The following is a 14,702-nucleotide window of genomic DNA, read 5'->3' as shown; positions in this document are numbered from 1 at the left end:
CAGTTGTCTAAGCATTTCACTGCATACCGTACTGTGTATGACTGTGTATGTGACAAATAAATTTGAATTTGAATTTGAATTTGAAATTTGAATTTGAACTTCGGGTAAGAAGTTATGACCTGCAGTCTATCTGGGTCAGATATAAACCAATTTTAGGTATAGTTTATTTTAGTTGTGTTGACTTTTTCATGCTGGGTACTAGCTAGTGTGACGGGGTTTTTATACAGCTAGGTGGGTGCTATGTTACTGATGTTGAACTTTATTTTTGTCATAAGTTTAATTATTAGAGTTGCCAACCGTCCCGTAAAAAACAGAATCGTCTCGTATTCAGAGAAAATATTTCGTATTGAGGTGAAAAGGAATCCAGTTTGTCCCGTACGTCAGCTAGAATGGAAAAATACACGAAGCTGGAGTTATTCTGTGTCTTTATGCTGCAGTTGCCTCTTCTCTCATTCTCTCCCCCTCCATCTCCTGTTGCTACTTCAATCATGAAACTGATCAGTGATCAGCTGATCAGCAAGTCCCGTCTCTCTTGTTTGTTTATCGCCCACTTTGCGCCAGAAAGAAGAAACCAGCGGATGTCGCGTTAAATAACAGCTGCACGTTTAAGCGTGATAAACTGTTGTCAGAATTCATTCAATATTAATTTCTAGTATCAGCTGATGTTTGCTGGAGCCACAGCTGTAAAGCTGCTGGTCATGATGTCGGTTTGGATATGTGGTGAGAGGGAAACATGAAGATGAAACCAGGAGATGTCCTTACTGAATCATCAGAGCTGAACAGGTGATGGAGAAACAGGTTTACCTTTTAGGTGACATGAATGAGTTAAAGTTATGAACTGTTTCTGAGAGACAAATAACACCAGGATCCTTTTCTATGTAGCTGACAGCTGGTAACTGTGCAGGGGCGGGTCTAGGAAAGTTTTACCAGGGGGGCCAGGTAGGGCATTAACAGGGAAAAGTGGGGCACAAAGAAATACTTTTCTTTCTTATAATCATTTAAGATGTCTAGCTTTTAAAAAATAATTATCTGAATATTGCAACAAATGATTGATAGACTGATGCATATATACAGTACCATCAGAACAATGTACATCACTGTCACAACAGCATTTGTTTTCATTCAAACGCTTTATGATTTTTCCTATAACGGCGGGTCGGTCTTTAGTCAAAATGCCCGTGCCGAATTTTTGTCCCAGTCCAGCCCTGTATGTAGCTCATCTGCAGTCTGGAGTTACCTACATCTTCCTACTCGGAAGGCAGAATTTCCGAGTTCTGAGTACAATCGAAAGCACCACGACTACAGTTTCCGCGTTGGATGTAAAAAGCGCACGTGACGTTGTGATGTAGGCTAAAATCATGGTGGCGGTCAACGACGGTCCAGGCGTGGGATTTCTCTCGTGGAAATATCCAGTTACGGAAGCAAGACATTAACAAGAGAATTCTGAGTAAAACCGAAGTTACTTTCCTGAGTAACTAGTTACTTTTAAAGTAATGAGAAACTTGAAGTAACTGAGTTACTTTTGATAGAAGTAACTAGTAATCTAACTAAGTTACTAATTTAAAGTAACTTACCCAACACTGTTAACGTCTAAATAAGGGTGTTAGTGTGGCATGTGTGGGTTCTCTTCAGGTGCTCTGCTTCCTCCCACAGTCCAGAAACATGCATGTTGGGTTAAATGGAGATGTGTGATTGTGAGCATAAATGTTTGTCTGTCTCTGCCTTGCTCTGTTTTTACCTGGCTACATCACCATGGTTACTGATGCTGAACCTATAACCTGGTCTGGAGCAGGTTATGTTCACAGTTTGTGTTTAAAACTGACTGAAGTGCCTCGTTTTCCCTGATTCTTTTATGTACAGAAAGCTTTAAATGTGATATAGATTCAGTCATATCTCACTAATGTCAGTGAATGAGACCCAGCTGTAAAATCACAGCAGTTACACTGTATGTGTCTCATTGTCACTGCAGTTTAGGCTCCATGTAAAAGTAGAAATGTTTCTTTTTGGTTCTAATCTGCTGCTGAATATCTTTTACAAAGATAGAACTGCAGCTTATCATAGTCATGTAGCCAGTTAGTAAAAACCCAAGTCATCGTCAGACACAGCATACATTTAATCTGACTGTATGTGTTCTTTTAGCACCTCCTAGTGGTGTGGTGTTAGTCTGGGTGACGAGTGTAACTGTTGAGTGAGAGAGACTGAGCCTGAATGCTGGTAGCACCTTAGCCACAGCTCGGGTGTGGAGAAGCTGAAAAAGAAGGTTTTCTAGTTTGTAAGGAGGAAAAAACTGAGAGGACTGAGTTAAAAAGAGGCTGGAGAGTAACACAGAGCAGCCATGAAAGCTGCTCACACAGTTTAAACAGTTTAGCATGAAATGTTCTAGTGAGTTTGCTCCCAGCTAACTAGCACACCAGCTAACTAGGAGACCACCTAACTAGCAGACCACCTAACTAGCAGAAATTAGGTTAACTAATAGAAATCTTAATACAGACCACCTAACTAGCAGACCGGCTAACAAACCAGCTAACTAGTGTCCCGAATTCGAAATGTTGAAGAATATAACAAACCAAAAGAGGGCCAGAAGAGTGAAGTCAAAGAATGATCTTTATTGAACACACGCGGGAAGATGCACACTGCAACACATCAGCATAGATCTCCCCCCAAGAATGCATTTCACAATGTTTTTAATACATCAGGGTTTACGCCCCTTCTTGCGTCAAATGAACATCACATGCGTCAGTTACAGTAAATGGTCAATTTATAAAGCTATAAGCAGACAAAGAAATTCCTCTTTCTATCAAACTTTCCATACATGGCAATTAGTTTCAGGCCCAGATGGTCCTTGTGGGCTTGTCCTCTTCTTGACTCGTCTTCTGTCATCTGTTACTAAACAAACTCAAATGCAGTTAGAAGCAAAATGAATTTCAGGCCTTTACAAGCTAATTAATAATCCAGCTAACTGCAGCCACAAGCTGTGACTGCGTCTTTCTAACAAGAGCATCAGACACTCAGACTGTTTTTCTTTGTGGATGATGATGTATTCTCACACTGATGCTTCATGGTGATGCTGCTATCCACCCACTGCTCCTGGATTCCTCATCATCATCTCCATCAGCCCTCACAATACTCCACCTTCATCAGCTTCATGTTCAGGAGCCTGGATGGACAGTAATTCTTTCCATGGGTTATGGTGGGACATTAAGAGCTGAAGTCAAACAGAAGTGAGAAATGAAAGACTGATTCATTTCTATTTTGTCTTGTGATGTGCACCTTTGTTCAGAGAGTTAAGGCAGAGCAAAGATTAATGAGGTAATAGAGTCACTGATGAAACATGTGTGCTTATAGAAACTGAAACCAGATGAACCAGGATAGAAGGACATTAAAATGAAGTGTCAGCTACACAATGACAAAGGTATTTAGTTGTTGGTTTGAGTTATTTAAATGGAGGATGGAGTCAGACTTTAAGCTGCTGGACTAATTCACTATATCCGGTTCTCCTCATAGAACCTGGATACACAGACACACCTGTGACACAGTGACACACAGTGTGGGCTACCCACACATTAGAAAGTGGATCAGTCACACTTGTACAATCGTTTGTAGTGCTGGGCAACCATGAACACTTTGAATCAGCATTACAGTGGAACCCCGACTTACGAATACCCCGTTTCACGAAAAGTTACAAAGGCACTGAACGGCAATATTTCTGCCCGTGTTACGGAAAATGCCCGAGTAATGAAATCCGCTTGCTCTGATTGGCTGAGCCTACAATGCCCAGCATCACCTCACTCAAAACGCGCAATGGATGCTTCGACTTAAAATTTTCGACTTACAAAAGACCCTCGGGAACGAATTAATTTCGTAAGTCGGGGTTCCACTGTAATGGCATTATTACAGCAACATTCAATCATTAATTCAAAAGTAGTGCATTGTTTACTTATTTTAATAGTACTGCAGTACGAGAAGTGCAACATTCAGTGTGCAGATGTGAAACAAATCAGGTGCTTTTTAATAGCAGTATTCCCTTTAACACAGTAGCAGTTCAAATATTTCTGTCAATCTGACCTGAAACATGAATCTAATCAAATCAAATATCTTTGGCTCAGGCTCAGAAGTGGTTTTGAAGCTTTGACTCCTGCCTCATTCCACTCTTTCTGGATCTCTACCAGATTCTTGAATCTCCTATCTGATAATCCATTGAAGGCCACAGTCATCTCTTCTGCTGGTGCATCTTCTCCTGCCACTTTTTGCCCTTCCACTAGACTTTCCATTGATATGCTTGGACGCAGTACTCTGTGAACAGCCAGCCTTCCTAGCTATGAGCTTTTGTGGCTTACCCATCCTATGGCAGGTACCAGTGATGCTCTTCTGGCCAGTTGTCAAGTCTGCAGTCTTCCCCGTATTGAACCTAACTGAGACAATTGGATCATAGTGAAGCAATTTAATGACACCTGGGAAAACCTGTGCAGGTGCTTTCAGTTTAGTAGATGAGTTATGTGTGAAACTCAGTTGAAAACCTTCATGTCCTGTAAAATTTGGGCTGATGTAGTATTCAAATTTTTTGAAATCCTTTTTTCGTGGGTTTTATGAGCTGGAAGCCCAAATTATGTACAAATAAATGACTAAGTACTTGAACGTGTTTAAGTTGTGGGACCTGAATGTACAATCTATGGAAGTTTAATGTTTTGAATGGAATTATGGAAATAAATAAACTTTTTCCATGATATTCTAATTTTTTGGAAAGGGTCTGTATCTTCCTGACTTGACATTTTCTTCCTCCTCTGCACCGAGGCAGCTGCTAAGACACACAAGCTCATTGACATTTTCTGATAATAAAGAAACTCTCTTCTTCTGACAATATCAGAATCAGAATCAAAATACTTTATTGATCCCTAGGGGAAATTATTTTTCGTTACAGTGCTCCATTATAAACAAACATTAACAAAGACAGACAATACACTAACTAAGAATAGCACAATATATACAGGCATATATATATACATAAAAGTCACTTATTAATAAATAGCTAAAAAAGAACATGTGCAAGAAGGGTGTAGCTGTTGCAGTAACCAGTGTGTTAAGTGGATGAGTTGTACAGGGAGATGGCCACAGGCAGGAATGATTTCCTGTGTCGTTCAGTGGTGCTTTTCGGTAATCTCAGTCTTTCACTGAACGTGCTCCTGTGGCTGACCAGCATGTCATGGCGTGGGTGGGAGGTGTTATCCAACATTGTCTTTATCTTGGACAATATGAGCAGCAACAGAGAACAAGATTTCACAAGTACAGATGTTGCAGCTGTGGCCAAGTCTTTGTGTGCAGTTGAGGCTGTGCTGCATGTTTGCAGCACTCTAATGCACAGGCCTCTGTACTGATGGTGGGCTCTGCTCTGTATCCACCACACTGTTCTCAGCTTAGTCTTCCTCCTGTTCACAATCACACTCTGATGAAGCAGCCAATAGGGCCAACTTTTTCTCTGGTGGCTCGGATGTTGTTGCTTCCACAGGTTTCCCTCCAACAACCCTCTGTTCTTTCAGTAAGTTGGTGACTGAGGCCCAAACTTCAGCCTCTCAGATCTGGGTAAACACTTGAGCTCCTTGAATCTGGCTCCAGTGCAGCAGCAGTTTTCACAAATACAATGTTGGCATTTTGTTTGCGTGTCTCCAGGTCTGTTCTGAATGTAGACTTGAATTTGACAACATAGGCGGGGTCATCATCTGAGCTCTCCATCACCCGAGAGAGATGACAAAACACAGGCAGAATCACAGAGCATGAAACCAACTTTTCTCCTCCCAGAAGTTCATTCATAGACCTGCAACAGAAACAAGAATCAAATATTCAAATGAGAATGTAGAGCATTCATTTACTTATATACACAAACATGTCCTCTACATATTCATGCTATATTTACACACACATACAGAAGTTGTTTGTCTCTCACACGCAGACAGGACAGTGAGAAATAAATCATGTTAAATATACCTGCAGGTTTCCAGTTGTGTTTACAAACTCTACACTTTGTTCATGTCAGCTGTAGTTGTACCGTACATGCTGTCTTTTGTTGATCCTAAGAACGTTTCTCAGACAGAATTCTTCAACAACAGTAATCAGCCTGCAGTTTGTAGCTATCCACTTCCCTATGGCTTTTGTTAGCTTGGCTTTCTTTGGTTTATCTAGACTTCTCCCACAAGATGATCCAACGTAGTCTGCCCAGTCCTCCCACCACTGTTTGTTTTGGTGGTTTCTTTGCTGCCATCAACAACGTGTAATGCATTAAAGTGGAGATATCATCTGAATTTCAGGAGCAGGATCACTTTATCCTTCATGTCTCAGGCTATAAAAGCCCCCCTTCACCAATACCTGCTGTTCTCATTTTCATGCCCCACCCCCCCACCCCCCCATTTCCCCACTCTTCTCCTTTCTTCCTTCCCTTCTTTCATTTCTTGTTCGTACATGGGGATCTGCCCGGCCTGGGAGCCGTCGCCAGTCCCCTTTGAGGCCTTCCCCAAACCGCATCACCTTTTCACACTTCCTCATCCCTCATTCCCCATTGTTATCGAGGATGTGGTCCCAGCTAGTGAAGTGACACCTCAGACTTGAAGTACTCCGATGATGAGAAAACTCAACTTTAATTCCAAATAACTTCAGTTGTATCAACACTGCCCTCCAGAACAGTTTAAAATGAACATGTCCGTGTCAAAGCGCTGTACCTGTCTCCATGTTTCTGTCCCCGCCTGTTTCTTTCTGTCCCGGGTCATTTGAGCTCTGCAGTAGTATTAGGCCAACCATCAATGCTCTCATTGGTTGAGACGCATAATGACGCCCATTTCAATCCAGCACTGATCAACCTCCCGTCCCTCCTGTGACCCATGGCTTTTTATATTCAGAGCAGTGAGCACTTTCACAATAATCATGATTTTAAAAACTGTTTTAATGTGAGATAAAATAGTTGGCTGTGTAAATCAATTAATGAGTTAACGAGATAATAATAGGTTAACTTGCCCAGCCCTAATAATTAGACTTTGGTCAGAAACTGATGCGATCTCCATGTTTTCTTTGTTGGACTGTGGGCGAGTGTCAGAACTGAATGACTGAGTAACATGTAGAGTTTAAATATGTGTCAGTTCCAGTTTTAGAGCTCTAAAGTGCAGCTATCATGTTAGGAATATGTTAGGAATAGACAGAAACACTGAGGTCAAATCTTTATTTTACCACTCGCTGCATTCTTGATGTTCATGAATTCAGCAGGTTCATCATTGTCTGCAGCATTAATCTCATATTTCCATCTAAAGTGTTGAATTTGACTGTTTGATGTTCTTTATGATCTCTGGCACCAGTTCATCTGTAGGCTGAGCTCAGTCCATCCATTTAGTGAAATGATGTTTAAAGGTCTCCTTGTCATGTGAGTGTGCACAGATCCTGAAGCAGAAAGCCTGGGTTAACAGAGAAATGATCATCACTGTGATGATGCTCATCATCTCTGAACTGGGATTTGAGGTTTTGTCAAAGCAGCAAACACAAAGAAAGCCTGGCTATGTTGGACTGGGTGTGGAAGCAGCTCCCAGTTTGGGTTCAGGAGACAGACATCCTCTCTACTTTGAAGATCAGCTTCGAACTTTCCTTTTTGATAAAGCTTATAGTTCGAGCTGGATCAGGTGACCGTGAATCATCCCTTAGTTATGCTGCTATACGCTCAGGCTGTTGGTGGACTTCCCATGATGCTCTGCTTTCTTCTCCACTCCCCTCTTTTCTCTCCTGATGCTTTTATATGTCACTACTGCATGTCCTTAACTTTTGTCTTCTCTCTCGTTAGTTTGTGTTTTGTTCTTGTCTCTCTGAGCTCATCTCATCTCTTTCCCCTCACCCTGCAATCAGTCATGGTAGATGCTCCTCCTGGAGCCTGTTTTCACTGGGAGGATCTTTGTGTCAAAGGGAGTTATTCCTTCCCACCATCACCAAGTGCTGTTCACAGTGGATTGTCTGATATTTTGGGGCTTTCTCTCTAATATTGGAGGCTGTTACCTTACACTGTTAAACAGCTTGAGATGACTGTTGTTGTCTGTTGGGAATTGTTACTTATAAATAAAGTTAAATTGAATGGATGTAAATAGATAGATAGATGTTATTGTATGAGAAACGGAAAATGATTGTTGACAGATGGATTGTTGTTTTGTGTGTCTGCAGTCTGTCAGGCTGTCTGATCACAGAGGAAGGCTGTACTTCTCTGGCCTCAGCTCTGAGCTCCAACCCCTCCCATCTGAGAGAGCTGGACCTGAGCTACAATCATCCAGGTGACTCAGGAATGAAGCTGCTGTCGGCTGGACTGAAGGATCCAGGCTGGAGACTGGACACTCTCAGGTATGGAGAGACTGTCTGATAGAGGTGGAAGAACTGGAAACACTTCCCGTGTCTTTCACTCACTTCTTGTTTATTTCCTGCAGATGAGACATGAACAATCCCACATGCAGGAATATTTTCAGGGACACATACACTAGTCTAGCTGGATAGTACATGGATATTTATGTAGGGGGTCTCCAAGGAGTCTGTTTGCAGGAACATTAATGATAACTGATAAGTCATGTTGAGAGTTTCATTAAAAGTAGACCTACAGTTAGGTCTATAAATATTTGGACAGAGACAACATTTTTTAACTTTAGATACACTTTATTATGTCACAGGTGTACTGTACCTAAGATAGTGCCCGCTGTGTACCTAATAAACTGTCGCTCATGTGTATTTTTCCCATGCTGTATGTCCACAGTCACAGTGACAGTCGGTGACACTGACAGAAGGATGAAACAATGCTCTGAATCATTTCAGTCTGTGTGTGTGACAAAGAGGCAGACAGGAGCAGCAAACATTGGGAAATGGAAGCTTAAATACTGGAAACTCTGATAAATCATGCTGTTTTTGGGCTGTGTTATAATTAATATGGGGCCTGACAACACTTAGAAATAAAGCGTATAGTTAAATTGAGAGTGATTGTTGTTGGACAAAACATGCTTTGCTGCTAATCATCCACAGCAACACAATTAGCTTAATGACATTAGGCTGCTGTTAGCTAGCAGTGGGGGGTGTTGGGGTGGGGGGCACTTTTTTTGTGTGACTGACTAGAGTATTCAAACCAATCAGATGACAATACTCACATGACTCTCAATCCTTTAAGTATGTTTGTGAAAATGTTGTACTGTTCCTTTATCAGTGTCTAACAGTATGTTTATGAGAACCATGTAATGTCGAGAGAAAGAGAAAGTTTTGATACGTGAGAGATTTGTGATTTTTAGCGTGTTTGGAGGAGTAGTTAGTGTGTAGTTAGTGTGTAATTAGTGGGTAGTGTAGTCGTTGTTGTGTTTTGTGTGTCAGTTCTACTAGTAAACATCACAGTTGCTGCCACCAAAGGCAGATTGCAGTGTAAACGCTGTCTCCACATGGAAAACAGGAGTGATCCACCTCCTGCTGTCAGATCTGCAGGTTTATCCCTGTGCTGTTCTCCTCTGTCTTACAGTGACACAAACTAGTTTTTGCAGTGGCACAAATCATTTGTGTGCCTTCTTATTTGATGCAAACACCTGATTTTTCTGTAAATATTTTGAAATGGTTATATAAAAACCGCCTGAGGTCTGGGCTGCATTTTAGGGAAATAGTTGCAGAGTTGTTGTTTGCAAAACTTGTGCATCGTTTTAAAATGTATAAAATGATTGGTTAAACATGCTTGTGTTTTTTACAGTAAAAATCAGAATTTTTTCTCCCCTGATATTTTCTCCAATGACTGGAGATATGGTGTTGATGAATGTGTCAGAACTAATCCAAAGATATAACCCTGTGCAGTCTGAAGAAATGGCATCATCCAGTCTGTCCTGTTTCCATCAATCACTGTCTGGTTGGCCTCAGACATGAAACATGACGGGGCCAGACAAGGTCTTTAGAGAGGCTCATCTGTGCTGTCTTTCCTCCATCCAGGACCTGTAAAGGTCCAGAATGAGGGACAAACACATCTCTACAGACCTTTCACATCATGGAGATAAACTGTTCACATTTCTTCCTTCAGGCAGACGATACAGAGTGTTGTTAACAAAAAAACAGACACCACAGACAATTCATTCCCCCGGGCTTTCACTTTAATGAACACTGTGAATGTTCATGTTTATGAGAGCCATGTAATGTCCATGTGTGCACGCTAACTGTGCTGCTCTGACCCCCCTCCTCCTTTCAGGGTGGAGCCTGCTGGAGTCCGATGGTTGAGACCAGGTCTGAGGAAGTGTAAGTGTGTTTTTAATGGGATTCATGAAAACAAAGCAGCACACATTCAACCATCTTCATCATTCTGATGTCAGGAGTCATCATCAAAGTGTCAATCAATGAACAGATGATGGATCAATAACTGCAGCTGGATTGTGTTTGTTCTCTCCATCAGATTCCTGTCAACTCACAATCGACACAAACACAGTGAACACAAACCTCCAACTGTCTGACAACAACAGGAAGGTGACACATGTGGAGGAGGTTCAGTCATATCCTGATCATCCAGACAGATTTGATGTTTATCAGCTGCTGTGTAGAAATGGTCTGACTGGTCGCTGTTACTGGGAGGTCGAGTGGAGAGGAGACGTTTGGATATCAGTGAGTTACAGAAGCATCATAAGGAAAGGAGACAGTGACTGTTGGTTTGGATGGAATGATCAGTCCTGGAGTCTGAGCTGCTCTTATGATGGTCCTGTTCGTGTCTGGCACAATAACAGACACACACCCATCTCCTCATCCTCATCCTCCTCTTCCTCCTCTGTCTCTAACAGAGCAGCAGTATATGTGGACTGTCCTGCTGGCACTCTGTCCTTCTACAGAGTCTCCTCTGACACTCTGATCCACCTCCACACCTTCAACACCACATTCACTCAAACTCTTTATCCTGGGTTTGCATTCAGTCCTGGTTCCTCAGTGTCCCTGTGCTGAGTGTAAAGAGTGTCTCCTGTTAGAGAAACACTCTGACTGTTGAACAGATAGTTCAGTCTGTACATGTCTGTCTCTTTCACTCACAAACACGTTTTCACATTCATGGATTCAATCAGTTGATGTTTGAAACTGTTCTATATGATTCCTTGTAAACTTCTTCCTCTTCAGTCCTTTACAGATTGAAGCTCCCATTATTCCAGGATCCACATGTTGTTTTCTGTCTTTTTCCACTCAAAGCTTTACAGTGAATCTCAGTATGTTGTGTTTCTCTGAAGCTCAGTTCACAACCAGCTCCTCTGCATTTTCAAGTCTGAGCTCCTTAAAATGAATCCAAATGTTTGATTTTTTCTTTCTTAATGGGATGTTTCCATCATGGCTGAATAAGTGAATATCCAGTAGTCCTCAGTGTATTAAAGACATTTAGCATCTCTCACGTTTCTATCATTCTATCATTTTATAAAAACAGCTGCTTTTAACAACTGATCCAATCAAAGAAACATGAACTTCCATATTGATCAGATAAATACATATAGCTCTGATGTCACTAACATGTCCTTGAACTCTTCATTGATCGTGATTTGTGGCCCTCTGCTGGTGAGAAGATGAACTGCATAATGTGAGTTTCATGAGCACAGATGAAAAGAAGTGTTTTTACAGTTTTTTCTGAATGCTTAAACCCTAACTGTGATTCTAATAGCAAAATTTCTAAAACTATTAATACTTATAGCAAAACCACTCACTGAGTTTCCAAAACTAAAAGCACAAACACTGCTTTGTACTCAGTTTGCCATTTTCTAACACACACTTTGCAAAACTGTAGGCACAATTCACTGCACAACACTCGTTTTGCAGAACTTCAAACACAACTCACTGCTTACACTCAATTACCAAATTTCCAACACACTCCTAGCAAAATTATACACATGTATGGTTATCATTAACACTATTTTGCCAACTGTCTGGCACACTTTGATATGTGAAAACTGTTTTAGATAATTAGTCCACTTTGCAATCAGCCTAAGCACTATAAACAGGCCACAGGTAAGCTGTCTATGTGGAGTACAATGGAAGGAGCAGCAAGAGTGAGAAGAGTGAGAATCAGAGGAGGCCGAGGGAGAGGACGTGGAGGTGAAGAAGTTGGAGGAAGAGGACGTGGGGGAGCAAGAAGAGGACGAGGAGGGGAAAGAGGAAGGGTAAGAAGAGCAAGAAACAGAATAACTGATGACATCGGAGCTACAATAGTGGCCAAGTCATCAACCATGGGATGACCCTGAGGGAAGCTGGCTAACGGGTTCAGCCTAAACTGAGCCGCTAGACTGTGGCAGGCATCATTAGGACATTTCGAAATGAGAATCGGTAAGTACTTTGTAGCACTGCCATACTCTAATGAGAAACACAACAGTACCATACATGCCAAAATACTGAAATTGTTACTTTACAGAATTGCTAGACGTCCAGATGTTGGGGGCAGAGGCAGAATGTTCACTCCAGAGCAAGAGACCCATATAGTGAACATGGTGATTGCCAATAATGCAATAAGACTGCGCGAAATACAGCAGCGCATAATTGATAATGACACCATCTTTCAAAATGTACACAGTGCAAGCATTTCTGCACTAAGTCGTGTACTTGCGCGCCACAGAATAAGAATGAAGCAAATTTACAGAGTTCCTTTCGAGAGAAACACAGAACGTGTAAAGCAACTGCGATATGACTGTGTGCAGGTAAGCTAGTGTCATTGGTTCTGAATTTGGAAGTGCATACTGTAGTGCTGTGCATGGGCCTGATGTGTTGCATTTGTTTTGTCTTGTCCAGAGAGTGATGGAAATAGAAGCAGATGCAATGGGACATGAGCTACTTTTTGTGGATGAGGCCGGTTTTAACCTCAGTAAAACCAGGAGACGTGGCAGGAACATTATTGGACACCGTGCCATCATCAATGTCCCAGGACAACGTGGTGGTAACATAACCATGTGTGCAGCTATAAGCCAAAATGGTGTTGTTCACCATCATGCAACCATAGGCCCATACAACACTGCACACATTATTGCATTCCTGGACACCTTGCATGACATGCTCACTGTTCAGAGACCAGAGCAGACCCGATATGTCATCATATGGGACAATGTTAGTTTCCATAGGGCTGCTTTGGTCCGCAACTGGTTTACAGACCACCCATCCTTCATGGCACTCAACCTCCCTCCATACTCTCCATTCTTGAATCCCATCGAGGAGTTCTTCTCTGCCTGGCGCTGGAAAGTGTACGACCGTCATCCTCATCAACAGGTAGCCCTTTTACAGGCAATGGAGGAGGCATGTGGAGATATTGACCAGGCATCATGTCAGGCCTGGATACGGCATTCAAGGAGATATTTTCCCCGGTGCCTTGGACTGGAGGATATCGCATGCGATGTGGACGAAATTTTGTGGCCGGACCCAGAAAGACGACATGATGTAGGCTGATTGTCTTTTTTTCCCTTTTTTTGTGAAATTCCTATTTTGTGTTCTGATTTTGTCTTGGTTTTGATGAGTGTGAATAAACACCAATACTTGAAATTGTTCAGGGTCCTGCTCCAGGAAACAGCTTCAACAAACTCTGACTTTCAAAATAAGACATCAGTCGGCGTTTTTTTGTTTTTTAAAAAGCTCTTACTTTGGAGGGAGCTGACATTTAATCTTAATAATGCATTGGATTTATATAGCGCTTTTCAAGGCACCCAAACCGCTTTACAATGCCATTATTCATTCACTCTCACATTCACACACTGGTGGAGGCAAGCTACGGTTGTAGCCACAGCTGCCCTGGGGCAGACTGACAGAAGCGAGGCTGTCATATCGCGCCATCGGCCCCTCTGGCCAACACCAGTAGGCGGTAGGGTAAAGTGTCTTGCCCAAGGACACAACGACCAGGACAGAGAGGCTGGGGATCGAACCGGCGACCTTCCGGTTACAGGTGCCCTTCCCAACCCCCCTGAGCCACGGTCGCCCCAAATTGGCTGTCAATGGCCCTCCTGCACCTGCTAGCAGGGTCAGTAGGTCGTTATCACCAATTGGTGAGCCAGATCGCTGTGTCACTGTTGGAGGGAGTACGATGACTCCAGATCCAGTACAGACAGACTCCAGTTCACTTCACACTGAGACGCGCACATAGCAGCTAACTATATATATTAGGGCTGATATCAGGGCTGCACAAGTTCTTTGTGTTTGTGATCATGAATAATAGAAGTGTGCTTGTTGAAGATCATGTTTCTACATTATTATATGTCCTGTTATTGTTCTGTATTATATTCAGCTTTCAGCATCCTTTCCCAGCCCCCTGTTACACCATCCATACAAAGCCAATCTGACTGTGAGCCAATGTGTTTGATAGTTTGTGTTGGATCAATAGATTTGACAGACTTGGTTCTCATCCAGAGGGAAACAGTCCAAATTCAGATCTAATGAAATGATGGAGGCTGTTTCCTACCACGGTGCTAATGTGTGACTAACAAGGCTCATGGTCTCCAGCAGACAAGCGCCTGGAATGAGGTGAGCTGAGTGTTGCTTTGGTGGGTCTGTGCCCACGTCATGCCATCAGGATTCATATTGGCAATAGTAGCTAATGTTCAGGACACTACTCCTGCTCCCAGGGCAGATGAGGCGCTGCTTGACCTTTCACCCGCGTCTGATCTCTGGGTGGAGGAGGCAGTCATTCAGTCAACACCTGTGCCAGTTCTGGCTCCTAGAATCGGAGCAGCTGTGAGTCGGCCATGTTC

The 14,702-nt window shown here is 42.4% G+C and overlaps 1 protein-coding gene across 1 annotated transcript in view; it reads left to right on the top strand.

Moving 5' to 3' along the window:
* The window catches only part of LOC134622284 (NACHT, LRR and PYD domains-containing protein 12-like), a 1,346,881-nt gene that overhangs the window by 1,154,035 nt on the left and 178,144 nt on the right, over positions 1 to 14,702 (top strand). The gene's annotated exons all lie outside the window — the stretch shown is intronic.

The sequence above is a fragment of the Pelmatolapia mariae genome, linkage group LG3_W, assembly GCF_036321145.2.
Source record: "Pelmatolapia mariae isolate MD_Pm_ZW linkage group LG3_W, Pm_UMD_F_2, whole genome shotgun sequence".
Lineage (NCBI taxonomy): Eukaryota > Metazoa > Chordata > Actinopteri > Cichliformes > Cichlidae > Pelmatolapia > Pelmatolapia mariae.
This window is presented reverse-complemented; position numbering and strand designations above follow the sequence as displayed.